The sequence below is a fragment of the Cupressus sempervirens genome, chromosome 6 (assembly GCF_028749045.1).
Source record: "Cupressus sempervirens isolate cs-2001-9-10 chromosome 6, ASM2874904v1, whole genome shotgun sequence".
Lineage (NCBI taxonomy): Eukaryota > Viridiplantae > Streptophyta > Pinopsida > Cupressales > Cupressaceae > Cupressus > Cupressus sempervirens.
The window spans coordinates 193987778-193993293 of NC_143123.1; positions in this window are offsets into that span (position 1 = coordinate 193987778).

Below are 5516 nucleotides of genomic sequence, written 5' to 3' on the forward strand. Positions count from 1 at the left end.
GAGTCCAAGCAAATAGAGGATTATAGATCCTTTGTATACTTCTATGAAGGAATGATTGCTAAAGACAATGCTGCAAATCAAGTTGGAAATCAGCAACAAATTTCACTATCTGCCGAGTCTCAGCCTATGAATGTCGAGCTGCATTCAGAAGCTGAGCTACAAAATGTAGAAAATGCACACTATGACACTGAAAATAGTACACATGAAAGGAATGATGAAGTGCCTAATGAAGGAGAATGAAATGACTCTGAAGCTGAAGGATCAAACATGGAAAGAAGGACTGAACCAAGATTATCCAAGTATGTGAGAAGACATCACCCTCGAGATCAAATCATTGGTGACAAAGATGCTAGACCAATGAGAAGGAATAGACTAAGGAATGAATCATGTCTATTGAGCAAGGTTGAATCTAAAATAGTGAATGATGCACTAAAAGATGATGACTAGTATAAAGCCATGGAAGAAGAAATAGATTAGATTGAGAAGAATAAAACATGTTCTCTAGTTCCTAGACCAATTGATAAGAATGTGATTGGTACCAAATGGGTGTTCAAAAACAAACTTGATGAGAATAGAGAGATAACAAGAAACAAAGCTAGACTAGTTTGCAAAGGCTATGCACAAGAAGAAGGACTAGATTATGGGGAGACATTTGCTTCTACTGAAAGAATGGAGGGAGTAAGAATATTACTTGCATATTCTACTTATAAAGGTTTCAAAGTATACCAAATGGATGTGAAGTCTTCTTTTCTAAATGGTATACTGGAAGAGGAAGTTTACATAGAACAACCAAAGGGATTTGTTGATGAGAAGAACAAGGACATGGTTTGCAAACTACACAAGGCACTTTATGAATTGAAGCAAGCACCTAGAGCATGGTATGAGAGGTTGCACAAATATCTTGTGAAGATAGGATTTGAGAGAACAGATGACAACAGCAACTTGTACATCAAAGTTGAAAAGGGCAAAGACATTTTGATATCAAAAATCTTTGTTGATGATATAATATTTGGAGGAAAAGATGTTTTATGCAAATATTTTGTTGATCAAATGAAGCATGAATTTGAGATGTCAATGTTTGGAGAAATTAAATTCTTTGTTGGATTACAAGTATATCAGTTGAAAAATGGAATATTTGTGACCCTGTCCAAATACATCAAGGAAGTACTCAAAACATTTGGGTTAAAAGACTCAAAACCAATCATCACACCAATGGCAACAGGCCATAAACTATCTAAGAATGATGAGTCTGTTGAAGTAAATCAGACATTGTCTAGGTCAATGATTGGAAAGCTGCAATATTTTGTACATAGTAGACTAGAAATTGCATTAGTTGTTGGAATAGTGGCAATATTTTTTGCAAATCCAAGAGAAAATCACTTAATGGCAGTAAAGATAATACTGAGATACCTAAGAGGAGCTGATGACTTTGGGTTGTACTACAAAAGGAGTGAGAAATTTGAACTGAGAGCCTACACTGATGTAGATTGGGGAGGTAACATTGATGATAGAAAAAGCACTAGTGGAGGAGCACTTTTCTTGGGACAAAGGTTGATTACATGGACCAACAAAAAGAAAAGTTGCACCTCACAGTCTACTATTGAAGCTAAATATGTGGCAGCTACTATAAATTGCACCAATATTGTATGGATCAAACATTTGCTACAAGGTATGAAGGAAGAAGTAACTAAACCTGTGATACTTTATTGTGATAATACAAGTGCTATCAATATATCAAAGGATCCAGTGATGCATGCTAAAAACAAGCATATTGCAATCAAGTATCACTATGTAAGAGAGTTGGTGGAAGACAAACAAGTGAAGATGGAATATGTTAGCTCAAAGGAATAGATTGCTGATATCTTCACAAAAGCACTACCTAAAGATGCTTTTGATTATCTTAGAGGTAAGTTAGGTGTGATACCCCTAGCCAAGACTACCTAAAGCAAAAGCAAGACTTCCCTACATCAAATGAGCAGAATGATGAAGATATTATACATTGATGTAGAGGATGTTTACTTTGGGATTCATGTCTAAAGTAGTTGATGTGTTGAAGTCTCAAATCAGTCACAAGCAAAGTGATAGAGGGAGAAATTGAATGAACTTGTAAGAGCTACACTTGCATATTAAGATGCTAATATGTCTTTGGCATTGTTGTCAAAGAGGGAGAAATAGCAGAAAACCCATCAATAGGAAAAGGATCAATAGGAAAAGTTGCGAGATAAGGATCAAATGAAGATAAAGGGATATGTTGATCAGAATAACAGAAAAAGAGCAATACAAAGGGTGAAAAGAAAAAGAATAAGGATACAAAAACAAAGAGGGAGAAGAAAAAATGAAGCAATCAGAATAGTAGAAGGAAATGTGAAGTTGCAATTTACTTTTTGGCATTTGACTTACTGTTCTAACCTAGCTAGCATTTGGTTGAATAGTTTAGTCTGATGGTTGATTAGTTTTGGTTTGCCATCAATGCCAAAGAGGGAGATTTTTGGAAATCTAATTGAAAAGCTCATTGTTGAAGATCAAAGAGGGAGATTGTTGGAAAGAAGGAAGACTATTGTTTTCAATCATTGTTTTGTCATTGATGTCAAACTTTCTATTTGTAGGGATGATATTTTCTTATAAGATCCAAGTACTATCACTTAGTTGATTGATGAAGAGGATTTGATCAATAAGATGTAACAAGAGCACCTAAGGGAAAGGTTGAGTTATGATGTTGTAATGAAGTGCAAGGATCAATTAAGACAATGGTTAAATGATGTATTAATGACATGCTCAAGGATACAGAGGTTGGTCACACTTAGAAACATTGGAGGAAGAAGTTGTAACAAAGTAGAATGCAAAGCTTAAACTAAGATCATTAGTGGTTGTCGAGCAAGCTAGTTGAAGTCAAGAAAATTCTCAGTAGAAGCTGAGTAACAAAAAATTATAGTGTGTTTCAAGTGATCTTCATGTGCCAAGTGACGATCAGGTGCCGAGTGATCTTCAGGTGCCAAGTATCAGGAAAAACACAGTTGATGCCAAGTAACACAGTATGTGTCGAGCATCAGTATTTCAATACTACCAAGTTGTTGCATTGTTTCAAATGATGAAGATTTGCCAAATCTGAGTCGACATAGTGGTTACATTGAACTTTGTGAACGAGTTGGAAGATAAGGATGATGAGTTGGTGGCACAGAATCCTATTTAAACCATTTTTGAAAGAATTCTAAAGGATTATTCAAGAAGTTTCTAGAGGAAACAAAATATGGGTTAGATGCAATAAATCCTACCTAATCCATATGAATTGAAATTAAAGAATGGAAGAATCGAGTGGGAAAAGGCACTCCAAGGCTTCTATTTAAGAATTCATAGACCAAGAAGGAAAGAGCTACTGATATTGTTGCTACTGAAGAGCCAAATTCGCAAAGTGGATAGAAGGGTGTCAAGGGGGGGACATCTTGGAGAAGGAAGAGCACAGAGGCTCTACTTCTGTGAGTGGTCATGAAGAGATGATTGCACTAGTACATTGAGTATGAAGACTCAAGAAGACTAAGCTTGAAAGGAAGACAAGCTATCAAGAGTTGTAGAGATTGAAGGCCAGGCAAGGGTATGAGCTAAGAAGTGATCTGAGATCTGCGAGATAAGTTGTATGTTGTAGTCAGGTCAATATTTTCTAATACTCTCCAGTAATTGTATTAGATATGGAAATCCTATGGACTCAAGTCGATTTAATAGCCATTTGTAAATCCTTTAAAAGGGTGACATTCCAAGTGAATGTTCTAAAGTCCTCTAACCAGGCCCACTTCTAATAGGGTGGTTAAATCCTCTAACAAGGTCACATTTGACAGTGTGTTGTAAGCCTTTAAGGCAGGCCTTTCACAGGGCATCACTTCAGAAGAGTGAGAATTGAGTAGCATGTTACTGGTGGTTTTCCCAAATTGGGTTTCCACATAAATCACTATGTTATGTGTTGATTTCTTATGTGTTATGCTTGCATGTTGATTTACAATAGCTTGCTGATTAGAAAAGTTAAAGCTTGGATGAATAAATGGTTTAATGGGCTCACCACACTTAATGAAAAGTTTGAATAGGACATTTGGACCTTGAATAACTGATTCACCCCCCCCCCCCCCCCCCCCTCAGTTATTCTAAATCAATTCTAATAGTTAAGAGGTTACACGTTGAAGTGGGATGGAACTAAGGTTCCAATTATTATCAAATCTTGTAAACTAGTAGTAGCAGGGGCTAGTTTGGGAGATGAGGAAGATCTACTCGTGGATTTGACTATTTTCTTCCTTTTTTGATTGAGATCAACTGCAAGGTTTAATTTCTTTAGGGCTTCATAATCATCATCAAAAAAATCTTTGAACTTATCACTCTGAGTACACTTCTTCCTATCCAACTTATTTTAGTTAGGGTTATTAGGGTTTGGTGGCTAAATAGAGTTAGGGGCATTAACTTGAGGTTGTTGTGTAAGTCTATCAACCACAGTTGCTTCTTGCACAATAGGTAACCTTTTATCAGTTCCCCACACTCTTCTTCTTCTAGGACTTGACTAGCTTGAAAATATTATTCAAGGCTTGTATAATAATTCTAGGCTAAAGCATTCGAGTTAGATATAATGTCTTCTTGTGTATTTTCAAATCCTAGGTTAGGTTGGAGAATACAAAAAAATATCTTGGTGAGGAAACACCATTATATAACATCATGCAATATTCAAAAAATGGTTTAACACAATTGGAAGTCTCCTCCACAATAGAGTCACCAAAAAATATTAGTGAAGAGTTTTTCCTTTTAAATTTTTTAATTAATTCTTAACCCTATTCCTAATATTAGGGAAAACTATAAATATCAACAAATGAGTTTCTTTGTTAGAAAAATCTCTGCATTTATCAAGTGCAGCTTCTTGAATTGAAGGATTTTACAATCAACTCTTATTTAAAAGAATAATTTATGAGAATGCTTTTGACCAAAAAGTATAAGGTGATAACATTCAGCTCATAACTATGAAAAGAATGTGTACATTAAAGACCAATTTGAATATCATGATAATAATAGGCCACATGACTAATCATTATAATAAAATAATTAAGATATATTAATTCAAAATGAGGCTTCTCTACTACTTTGGAAATAAGAACACCATATGATGAAAAAGAGAACCAGATTCACATAACATCTATCTCCACAAGAAAATGAGTAGCATGAACCAATAAGCCACAAGATTTACCAACCAAGATTCACATATAAAACCTTAAGATTCTATATATCTATTGCATTGCATGTATATAACTTCAGTAAATGTGGAGAATAAACATTAAATGAAAGTTTTTTGTATCAATCAAGAGTTGACCCTCTCAAAGTCATAGAAACATATTCAAATAGTCATGCAGAGAAACCAAAATTTAGTTTTTAAAATTAACTCCTTATGGAGTCAGTAAACTACCACCAGCCTTAGTGTAATATTTTAAAAGAACTAACTATAACAAGAAAATACCCTACTGATCATTAGTCACTAAATCCCTATTCAATTG